At 30.8% G+C, this 13,130-nt stretch overlaps 1 long non-coding RNA gene across 1 annotated transcript; it reads left to right on the top strand.

The window, feature by feature from the left end:
* The first annotated feature begins 11,485 nt into the window (after positions 1-11,485).
* Positions 11,486-12,732, top strand: LOC125216591 (uncharacterized). The gene is made up of 4 exons (XR_016136845.1): positions 11,486-11,587; positions 11,662-11,823; positions 11,975-12,332; positions 12,507-12,732. It is a non-coding gene; the product is annotated as an uncharacterized LOC125216591 (long non-coding RNA).
* The last annotated feature ends 398 nt before the right edge of the window (positions 12,733-13,130 follow it).

Raw genomic sequence — 13,130 nt, 5'->3', positions numbered from 1 at the left:
TTATGAGAATACAATATAAACAGTATCTTTTTATAAAAAAAAATATTACTTATATATTATCTAAAGAGTCGTGTAGCTGTATATATATTTTAGAACTATGCTTTAAGTATATATTTTATTTAGTTTCAAGAAAATTATAATATATATTGAAATATCCATATCTAACATTACATAAATAACATTAGATAATTTATAATTAAGGTTATGAAAGAAAAATAAAGAAAACATACCCGATAAAAAATTAGGAAAGAAAACAAAAAGGAAATAAATCAAAATAAGAAAAAGAAAAGAGAACAAAAGGTGGGTTTTATCGAAAAAGTAAGAGATCGAAAAAAGAAAATTAGTACTATTATTAAAGTCGTTGACTCTTTTCAAATTGTCATGGTTCTTCCACTTAATTGTCCATCAACCTTTATACGAGAAATTAATGTAGATAAAAGTGTTCTTTTTTAACATAAAAAGTCAACTCTAGATAGTAGTATATTTTCATAAAAATATAAATTTTATACTGTGTTCTCATAATTTTAGCAAAATATCCTCTCTCACACTCATATAATTAATTGCAAAAAAGCTTGTAGTTATAATTTCAAATTGTTATGGTAAATCTAATTTAATTATTCTTGCCATTTTTATTTTGGGATTTTGTCATCATACCATTAATTGCAAAATTTTGTAAATCTAATTTAATTTTTCAGTCCATTATTATTTTGGGATTTTGACAATTTCTACCTCTTAATTGTCCATCAACCTTTATACGAGTATGTCTACACATGAGATGAGAACAATTTCATTCTTCGTAGAGAAATTAATGTAGATAAAAGTGTTATTTTTTACCATAAAAAGTCCTAACTCTAGATAGTAGAGTAGTATATTTTCATAAAAATATATATTTTATATTGTATTCTCATAATTTTAGCAAAATATCCTCTCTCAAAACTTGTCGTTATGTAATTAAAATTTTCAGGTAATTTTTATTTTGAGATTTTGGCTCCTTTTAATACATGAGATAAATAATTAATTAATTACATTCTATGTCCACATTTTGAATTTTCACATTAACTAAATCTGAATTATAAGAAATATAAAGAAAAGTGGATAAAAAAGATTAGTGCAACGACCAACAAATGACAAAGATAATTGTAAGTTGCAGAATAAGAGTTCCGTGTTTATTTTAAATCGGAATTATTCTTTCACCAAATATTCGGTTTAACATTATATTTGAAAAAGCACGTACGTCTAATCAATATTACACAACGGTAAACGAACAAAAAAGATCGTTGTTCAACGGCCAACTGGTCGTAGTGACAGTTATTGTTCGAAGTTCAATTAACGACAAAGATCATCATGACATTTATTATTCAACGACAAATCCTAAATCAACTATCAACTCACGACAAAGACTGTTTTTACAGTTATCGTTCAACGGTCAACTAACGAAAAAGATTAAACTATTTTACCAAATAATTAATATGACATTTAATTAGTTTATAATAAATACCACTGTTAACTAACGACAAAGATAGATGTCCTAGTTTTTAGTTACCATTCAACGAGCAACGAACGACAAAAATCGTTTTAACAATTATTTTTCAACGGCCAACAGATCGTTCTAACATTTATTGTTCGATAACATTAAAATAATAACATTAATTTTACGAAATTAAATCAGATTCATTACCAAACAATGAATATAAAATTAAATTAACTAATACTCCCTCCGTCCGCTAATAGGAGTCTCATTTTTCCATTTTAGTCCGTCCGCTAATAGGAGTCCCAATTCACTTTTACCATAAATGGTAACAGGGTCTCACCTTCCACTAACTTATTCCACTCACATTTCATTTAAAATTAATATATACAAGTGGGACCTCTATTCCACTAACTTTTTTCCAACCACTTTTCTTAACATTTCTTAAAACACGTGCCACCCATGAATGGGAATTCTAATGGCGGACGGAGGGAGTAGTTCATAACGATAAACTAACAACAAATATCATCGTGACAATATCCGCTCAACGGCCAACATACGACAAAGATAGTTGTAATTAGTAAGAGTTTCACCAATAGAAAAAAGGTTAGTTCAAATTCATTGCAATTAGTCACTTAATAAGATTTCAGCATTAAATGAAACAAGCTTAGTTTAAATTCAGGTCCTAATTAATTACACACTCACCAAATAATAAATTTAAAATTAAATTTCAAAATCTGGGATGAAAAATAAAATCTGTCTCTCTCTATATATAATAGAGAATCATTTGACTTTGTGTCCAAGGATTGGTTTTATCATCTCAACATGCGTTGAGTCACATTTTTTTTAAAGCATACAGAGAAAACAGTTGAAATACCAAGAAAAAGAGCTATTTTTTACACCTGATTTTGAGTACTGCAAAAAAAATTCTTAGGGCAAAGACCATCTATAAATAGAGGTCTCAATGTTCATCATTTCACTCATCACTCTCACTCTCACTCTTTCTCTCTCAACACTTAGTTTCAGTCTCCTTAGTTTCTCAAGCAAATGGCTTCAACATCAAACTCCAGTGTTAACGTATGAATCTCTCTCTCTCTCTCTCTCTCTCTCTCTCTCTCTCTTTCTATCTCATGATGTTTATGTTGGGATCTGATTTTGCAGATTCAAGAATTGGAATGGAAATGGGATGAACAATACCAATGCTATAGGGTCAATGGTGTCCTCTTCCCGAAGCCTCTAAATCAAAGGCTTCCATTTGTTAGTTTAATTCACTCATTCTTAGCTTATTTATAATATTTATTTTCATGGTTTTAACATCGAAGAGGTGAAGGTCTCTGTAAGCAGAGAGATCTAGAAATCGATCTTCTTTCCCGTGGGAAAAAGACATGAGATTCGATGTGTTCGAAGTTTTGTTTTGTGTCTCATTTTCAGTCCCTAGATTCTTTGGTTTTTATTGTTTTCCTTGATTTTCAATTTCTTGTGTGTTGGTATAATTTTTAGGGTTTCACTAGAACTTTTATGTATATATCTTTTTTCAGTTATTAATTGATTGATGTATGATTAATTAATCCTTAGTTAGTGTATACATTCTTATCTATGTTATTTTTAATATGCATAAGGCCGTTGTAATTAATATTTAGTAAAAATAATGCAAGTCATTATGATTTACAGGTCAGATACCTATCTTGGCATTAATAATGTTTATACCTGAATAGCAAAATCAGATCTGGCTATTTAATTATAACATAAACATTTTATTCAATTAATTTTTCTTACATTTACTTACATATAACTAATATATTTTATTACATTTACATACTTTTTTACTACAGGAAGATGTTACAAGAAGGGAACGAACTCTTAGAAGAGCAACAAGAATGGAAACTAAGCTGTATAATTGTCGAGTCTTTTACTGTGCGGCTATGTGCAAAAATGTGTTGGTAATGAAAGAGGTATATTATTTATACATAGTTATTAATGCAAAATATTTAATTGTTCTTGAATACCTACTATTCTAACATAGCTTTGCTTCTATCATTATAGGTTAGCACTGAAAACTATAGTTTCTATGTTTTAACTCCTTTTGAGAATGACGGGAAGAGGAAGATTAGGGCGAAGGAAACTGATTGCCAACAAATCGGGGAGCTCTCTCCCGTCGTGGGAGAAGTTTACCCCAATATCGATGACAAAAGCGACCTTCCGATCGCACAACGATCAGAAGGCACTTGGCAAGTCCAGCTTCGCGAGCGTACTGGGTCGCAGAAGATGGAGAAGGTAATGAATGGATCGCACAACATAATTTAAAATTTAAAATAATAAAAAAGATGTTTTAGAAAAGAATTAAAAAAAAAACAACACAAAACGATACAATTTTTGCACAAAACGGCACAGATTTTGCACGGGTTGCTATAATTATTTCAGTTTGCTATTTATATTTGCACATGTTTAATTATTTCATTTTCCTAAAAAATTAAAATATTATTTTTCAATTTCAGTTTTATATGCACCAAAGCGTCCGAAAAACTATGAGGTCGATGAATGAGGTGGCCACATTCATCTTATACAACGCAATTTACTAAAATTTGGTGAGTTAATTTCAATTGCTCTTATTTTAAAAAAAATATTGTTTTTATACCTACGTTCTAACATTTATTCAAAATTATTTTTCAGGGTATGAATCGGAATGCTGACCATATTAGTTGATTTTAAATAATATGTTGTATTCCGATTTCTCATATTAGAGTGAATATGCAATAATGACTTCTCCGTAATTATGTACTCCGTATTTTTTAAATGCTTAGTGCTTTTATTCATTTACTTATCTGATTCTTCTGTTATTACAATCTGCTAAATTATTCTATGGGTTGAGAGTGAATTAATAAGGTTTCACCATTAAGAAAACAATTTAGTTTAAATTTAAATCATAATTAATCACACTTTCACCAAATAATAAATTTAACATTAAATTTCAAAATTTGAGATAAAAAAATAAAATCTCCATCTTTCTATACTGAGAGAATCATTTGACTTTGTTTATAAGAGGATGCTTTTCTCATATGAACATGCAATATAAGTATTTTTCATTATAATAGTATTTATTTCAAGTTATCTATATGTCCTGATGTGATTTATTTCATTTTTATATAAGGTATAAATATGTTTTTTTTTATAAATACGCCATAAGCATGAAGATGGAGAAGACAAGGATTTGGATTAGGATCCTCTATTTTTTCTTTTTAAAACTTTTTATCTATTGCAAAAGTTATAATTGTGTAATTTAATTTTTTATGTTATTTTTATTTCAAACTTTTGGCTCTTACTTCCCCTTAATTTATTATACACCAACCTGTATTTCTACACATGAGACAAAAGACAAAATTGAATTAATTATGCAAAGAAAAGTCAATTTATGCTGATTCATATATGCTGTAAAGTTATTACATTTTTTAGTGAATATATTAATCACTAAGTGGAAAAAAAATATGATACTGTACATATTATGAGATACTATGAAATATTAATGAAGTAAAAATTAATATTCCTATATTATTAGTATATGGGGTTTTGAAATATATGGAGAAAAGAAATTAAGTAGTAAATTGGATTTAGTTTATCAACTTTTACAATTTAGAAAACAAAAGGAAAAGACAAAAATATCAAATGAACTTAATTTATTTTGGTTTTCGATCGTTTTTAGCGATCCAAATTCTATTAGGTTCATCTTCAGACAATCCTATACTAAATAGTTTATTTTTATATTCATTTAGAATTACATGTTAGATATGTCGTAAATGATTTCAAATACTAATAAGTATGAACCAGAAATGCAGATAGTTGTGACAATTACTATGAAATGGCTTATCGACGATAAAAGATCTTTATGAATAGAGTTCAAAGAAACAAGCTAAGTACAGTTGTAAATCAAAATTATTACAAATAATTAATACTCCTTCAGTCCCTAAGGAACATGCACTTTGGGTTCGGCGCGGATTTTAATACAAAATTAATAAAATAAGAAAGAGGTAGAAAGAAAAGTAATTAAAGTATTGTTAGTGGGGAATGAGTCTCAACTTATTAGAGAGAAAAGAATTTCTAAAATTGAAAAATGCACATATTATTATGGGACAGACTAAAAAATAAATAGTGCATATTCTTGTGGGACGAGGGAGTATATACTAGCTCACTAAGTCCACAATAAAATTCTCACTTTATTTCTCTATAAATTTGTAAATCAAATTTTATTTTTCATTCCATTATTATATTGGGATTTTCCATTTTCTTCACCTGTATACGAGTATATCTATACATGAGATGAGAACAATTTCGTTCTTCATAGAGAAATTAATGTAGATAAAAGTGTTCTCTTTTTAACATAAAAAGTCATAACTCTATATAGGGAGTAGTATATTTTTTATAAAAATAATATTTTATATTGTATTCTCATAATTTTAGCAAATATCCTCTCTCACATTCATATCATTAATTGTAAAAAACTTGTAGTTATGTAATTAAAATTTTCATACCATTTTTATTTTGAGATTTTGGCTCTTTCTTTTAATTTATTGTATACAGCTTGTATATCTACACATGAGACATTTTGTGTCCACAATTTGAAGTTTAACTTAACTAAATCTAAATTAGAAGAAATATAAAGAAAAGTAGATAAAAAATATTAGTGCAACGACCAACAAACGACAAAGATAATTGTAAGTTGCAGAATAAAAGTTTCGTGATTTTTTTAAATCAGAATCGTTCTTTCACCAAATAATCGGTTTAACATTAAATTTAAAAAGGCACGTATATCTAATCAATATTATGCAACAGTAAACGAACAAAAAAGATCGTTGTGACAGTTGTTGTTCAACGGCCAACAGGTCGTTGTGACTGTTATTGTTCGAAGTTCAATAAACGACAAAGATCATCGTGACATTTATTATTCAACGACAAATTAATCCTAAATCAACTATCAACTCGCGACAAAGACTATTTTTACAGTTATTGTTCAACGGCCAACTAACGAAAAAAATTATTGTGATATTCTTTTACCAAATAATAAGTATGACATTTAATTAGTCTATAATAAATACCATTGTTAATTAACGACAAAGATAGTTGTCCTAGTTTTTAGTTACCTTTCAACGAGCAACAAACGACAAAAATGTTTTTACAATTATTGTTCAACGACCAACAGATCGTTCTGACAGTTATCGATATTAAAATAATATTATTTTTAGGAAATTAAGTCAGATTCATTCTTTTACCAAACAACGAATATAAAATTAAATTAACTAATAGTCCATAATAATAAACTAACGACAAATATCGTTGTGACAATATCCGCTCAACGGCCAACAGACGACAAAGATAGTTGTAATTAGTCACTCAATATAAGAGTTTCACAATTAGAAAAAAGGTTAGTCCAAATATAGGTTCGTTCCAATTAGTCAGTTAGAAAAAGAAACAAGCTTAGTTCAAATTTAGGTCCTAATTAATTGATTACACACTCACCAAATAATAAATGTAAAATTAAATTTCAAAATCTGTGATAAAATAAAATCTCTCTCTCTCTCTATAGGAGAATCGTTTGACTTTGTGTCTAAGGATTGGTTTTATCATCATCTCAACATACAATCCATGGTTGAGTCACAAGTTTTTCAAGCATAAAGAGAAACAGTTGAAATACTCAGAAAAAAAGTTCTTTTTAATGCCCTATTTTGAGTACTGCAAAAATAAATTCTTAGGGCAAAGACCATCTATAAAGAGAGGCCTCTATTTTCACCATTTCACTCATCTCTCTCACTCTCTCATTCATCTCTCTCCCTCTCAACACTTAGTTTCAGTCTCCTCAGCTTCATTCTCTCTCAGTTTCTTCAAGCAAATGGCATCAACATCGAACTACAATGTACTCTCTCTCTCATGATGTTTATGTTGGGATGTGATTTTGCAGATTCAAGAATTGGAATGGAAATGGGATGAACAGTACAGATGCTTCAGGGTCAATGGTGTCCTCTTTCCTGTGAGGCTTCCATTTGTTAGTCTAATTCACTCATTCTTAGCTTATTTATAATATTTTTTTCATGGTTATAACGTCGAAGAGGCGAAGGTCTCTGTAAGCAGAGAGATCTAGAAATTGATCTTCTTTCCCGCGGGAAAAAGACATGAGATTCGACGTGTTCGAAGTTTTTGTGGATCTCATTTTCAGTCCCTAGATTCTTTGGTAATTGTTTTCCTTGATTTTAAATTTTTAGGGTTTCACTAGGATTTTTTATGTATTTATCTTTTTTCACTTATTAATTCATTGATATAATTAATTAGTTCTTAGTTATCATGTTAGTTTAAATACACATAAGGCCGTTATAATTATAATTTAGTAAAAATGATGCTAAGTCATTATGATTTTACAGGTCAGATACCTATCTTCGCACTACCTGAATAGCAAAATAAGATCTGGCTATTTAATTATCACATAAACTTTTATTCAATTAAATTCCATTTTTTTGGAAATGGTTAGCTTCTACATAAATATAATTGTATATTTTCTTACATTTACTTATTTTTCTACTACATGAAGATGTTACAAGAAGGGAACGAACTCTTAGAAGAGCAACAAGAATGGAAAGTAAGTTGTATACTTGTCAAGTCTTTTACTGTGCGGCTATGTGCAAAAAAGGGTTGGTAATGAAAGAGGTATATATACATAGTTACGAATACAAAATATTTTATTGTGCTTGAATATCAAGTATTCTAACATAGCTTTGCTTCTATCATTATATATAGGTTAGCACATAAAACTATGTGTTCTATGTTTTAACTCCTTTTGAGAAGGACGGGAAGAGGAAGATAATGGCGAAGGAAACTGATCTCCAACAAATCAGGGAGCTCTCTCCCGTTGTGGGAGAAGTTTACCCGAACATTGACCACAAAAGCAACCTTCCGATCGCACAATGATCAGAAGGCACTTGGCAAGTCCAGCTTCGCGAGCGTACTGGGTCGCAGAAGGTGGAGAAGGTAATGGGTCACACAACATATTTTACATTTATAATAATAAAAAAATGTTTTTGGAAAAAAAAAAACACTGCACAATTTTTGCACAAAACGGCACAATTTTTGCACTGCACACGGGTTGCTATAATATTCTTCACAATGGAGGATCTTGCTCCCAAGGATTCTATCTTAAAATCAATTGACGATAAATTAAAGCATAAAATTTATTTACTTATCCGATTCTTCTGTTATTACAATCTGCTAAATTATTCTATGTGTCGAGATTGAATTAATAAGGTTTCACCATTGAGAAAACAAGTTAGTTTAAATTTAAGTCAAAATCAATCACACTTTCACCAAATAATAAATTTAAAATTAAATTTCAAAATTTGAGATTAAAAATAAGATCTCTATCTTTCTCGATAAAGAGAATCATTTGACTTTTCTTATGAGAGGATGCTTTTCTCATAAGAACATGCAATCTATGTATTTTTCATCATAGTAGCATTTATTTCTAGTTTTCTATATGTCCTGACGTGATTTATTTCATTTTTATATAAGGTATAATTGTGATTTTTTAAGTTTAAAAATACGCTATATAGAGCATGAAGATGGAGAAGACAAGGATTCGGATTAGGATCCTCACCTACACTGGGTTGTGCAAAGTTGTGCAAAAATTGTGCCAGTGTGGGCTATTTTTACTTTTTAAAACTTTTTATTTATTGCAAAAGTTAGAATCGTGTGCTTTAATTTTTAATATCATTTTTGTTTAGAGATTTTGGCTCTTTTCTTCCTTATATCGTTAATTGCAAAAAGTTGTAACTGTAATTTAAAATTATAAAGAATCAAAATACACAAATAAAAAAGTTATAACTGTAATTGTAAAAGTTGTAACTACAAAATATATTTAAAGTTATAAAGAACCAAAAATCACAAATCAAAAATTTGTAACTGCAAAATAGTATATTTATAAGAATCAAAATACACAAGTAATAAGTTAGTTTTAACATTAAATATGGTTTCACCATTAAAAAAACAGGTTAGTTTAAATCTAAGTCATTTTATTGTGCTTGAATACCAAGTATTCTAACATGGCTCTGCTTCTATCATTATAGGTCAGCATAGAAAACTATGTGTTATATGTTTTAACTCCTTTTGAGAAGGACGGGAAGAGGAAGATAATGGTGAAGGAAACTGATCGCCAACAAATCGGGGTGTTCTCTCCTGTTGTGGGAGAAGTTTACCCGAACATTGACAACAAAAGCAACCTCCGATTGCACAACGATCAGAAGGCACTTAATTATATACCAACTTATGGTTACAACCAATTTATTTTTACACCAACTTATAGTTACAACCATGTTATTTTTGGTATTTTTTCAATTAAAAGTAATTTGTTAGGAGTCTGCACATGATATAAGAACAAAATCATTCTACATAGGGAAAGGCTGATTCATATATACGAAAATAATACTCCGTAAAGAGAATCTTTTGACTCTTTAGGTCATAATCACACTTTCACCAAATAATAAAATCTGAAATAAATAAGATCCCTGTCTTTTCCGAAAGAGAATCGTTTGACATTTTATTACAAGAGGGTGCTTTTCCGTCATAATTAAATATTCTTACGTCCTCAGATACCTATCTTGGCGTTATAATTATAATTTAGTAAAAATGATGCAGTCATTATGATTTTACAGGTCAGATACCTATCTTGGCATTATTAATGTTTATAGCTGAATAGCAAAATCAGTGTTTAATTATCACATAAACTTTTTATTCAATTAAATTCCATTTTTTGGAAATGGTTAGCTTATACATAAACACAATTGTATATTTTCTTACATTTACTTATTTTTCTACTACAGGAAGATGTTACAAGAAGGGAACGAACTCTTAGAAGAGCAACAAGAATGGAAAGTAAGTTGTATACTTGTCGAGTCTTTTATTGTGCGGCTTTGTGCAAAAATGTGTTGGTAATGAAAGAGGTTTATATACATAGTTACGAATACAAAATATGTTATTGTGCTTGAATACCAAGTATTCTAACATAGCTTTGCTTCTATCATTATGTATAGGTTAGCACAGAAAACTATGTGTTCTATGTTTTAACTCCTTTAGAGAAGGACGGGAAGAGGAAGATAATGGCGAAGGAAACTGATCGCCAACAAACCAGGGAGCTCTCTCCCGTTGTGGGAGAAGTTTACCCGAACATTGACAACAAAAGCAACCTTCCGATCGTGTCGCACAATGATCAGAAGGCACTTGGCAAGTCCAGCTTCGCGAGCGTCCTGGGTCGTAGAAGATGGAGAAGGTAATGGATCACACAACATATTTTACATTTATAATAATAAAAAAAAAAAATTGGAAAAAAAAAACACTGCACAATTTTTGCACAAAACGGCACAATTTTTGCACTGCACACGGGTTGCTATAATATTCTTCACATTGGAGGATCTTGCTCCCAAGGATTCTATCTTAAAATCAATTGATAATAAATTAATGCATGAAATTTATATATTGGTTCAGTTTGCTATTTATTTTTGCTCATGTTTAATTATTTCATTTTCTTAAAAATATTTTAATATTATTTTTTCAATTTTAGTTTTATATGCACCAATGCGTCCGAAAATCTATGAGGTCGATGAATGAGGTGGCCACATTCATCTTATTCAAAGCAATTTACTAAAATTTGGTGAGTTATTTTACACCAACTTATAGTTACAACCAATTTATTTTTGGTGTTTTTCCAGTTAAAAGTAATTTGTGAGGAGTCTACACATGATATAAGAACAAAATCATTCTACATAGGGAAGGCTGATTCGTATATATGAAAATAATACTCCGTAAAGAGAATCGTTTGACTCTTTAGGTCATAATCACACTTTCATCAAATAATAAAATCTGGAATAAATAAGATTCCCGTCTTTTCGAAAGAGAATCGTTTGACATTTTATTACAAGAGGGTGCTTTTTCCGTCATAATTAAAGTTTCTTATTTTTGGCAAATGCCATCTATAAATAGCCTCTCAACTCACACACATTTCACTCATCTCACTCTGTCTCAATTGCTATCTTCATTCTTCTTTGCCTCTTCTCTCAAATAGCTGATCACTATTTCATCTTTCCGGAAATGGTTAGCTTCTACATAAACAAAGTTGTATATATTTTCTCTCAGAATTTTGGTACTTAATTTTTTTATTATTATAGGAGGAAGATGTTGTAAGAAGGTCCAAAAATCTCACGAGAGCCATTGAGGGAGAAGTCTACCCGAACATCGACAATCGAAGCAACCTTACGATTGCACAACGATTACAAGGCATGCGGCTAGACCAGCTTCGCGAGCGTAGTGAGTCTCAAAAGATGGAGAAGGTAAGGATTTTCTCTCAAAATCATCCGCTAATATATTAATTCGTGAAACTTATATATAAGTTCCATTATCTCTATATGCATAGTTGTGACAACAAAATATTTTATACACACACACTCATGTGTATTTTAATTTTGGGATCTTATTTTGCAGATTCCACAAATGAAATGGCATGACGAGGACCAATGCTTCAAGATCGATGGTGTCCCCTCCGTGATCAAGAGAGATCAAATGAAGAGATCATTCTATAAAAAAGAGGAGAACGATGACGTGGAGGAGCCCTATATATATCAAGGGCTTACGTCCTCAGCCTTCTCAAGCAAACAATCACGAGAGAGAGAGAATCGCCACCTCCACCGCCTAAGAAAGCGCAGAGACGCCTTCAGGAGGATATTGTGAGCTCTCCGTTCAACGAGGAAATGGTGGAGTTTCCGGCGTGGTTAAATGATGAGGAGAGCGGAGTGGAAAAGCAATGTGTTGTTGCTCTTCAACAGGATTCTGCTATGCCATGGTAACAATTTGTTTTTATTTTTTATTTTTTAAAATGAATTAAAAATATTATCTTTAGTTCAATAAAATAGATTAATTTTAAAAGGACTTTAATATGTAATTATTTAGAAATATAATGAAAAGTGTTTGGAATCTCTGATCTCATGTTGCTTATTTTGGGATCTTATATTTGCAGATTCTGGAAATGGAATGGGATGAGGAGGATCAGTGCATTCAAGATCAATAATGCCCTCTTCCATATACCTCATTTTAGCATAGGCATTATGTTTGTTTTCCTAAAATTGTGTATGTAGGAACTATGATATGGGATCGATCTCTCATTCTTAGCATAGTTATTATGTTTATTTTCATAAAATTGTGTATGTATGAACTATGATATGGAATCTCGCATTTTTAGCATAGTTATTGCTGGGTCTCGGTGGCGCACACCCGAACTCCACATTAGTATGATATTGTCCGCTTTGGGCAAAGCCCTCACTTTTGCTCTTGGGGTACTCCCCAAAAAGCCTCATACTAATGGAGTAGTGGTAGCCCATTTATACACTTGCAAGTCTCGTTCATTCTCCAATGTGGGATATGGTTTGCTCCCTTTCAATCCTCCCCTCAAACCAAGACCACCAGACCACATGCCTACCCCATGTTACAGGTCACCAGGTCACCACAGGTCTTGGTCGAGACCGTCACATCGGAGAACTTGCAAGCGCAACCACCGAACCCCGAGCCACACACGCCCAGCCCTGAACCAGGGCTCTGATACCAATGTAGGGACTCGGTGGCGCACACCCGAACTCCACATTAG

This window comes from Salvia hispanica, chromosome 3, assembly GCF_029641045.1.
Source record: "Salvia hispanica isolate PSC_SH4W2 chromosome 3, Shi_PSC_v1, whole genome shotgun sequence".
NCBI classification, from domain to species: domain Eukaryota; kingdom Viridiplantae; phylum Streptophyta; class Magnoliopsida; order Lamiales; family Lamiaceae; genus Salvia; species Salvia hispanica.
This window is presented reverse-complemented; position numbering and strand designations above follow the sequence as displayed.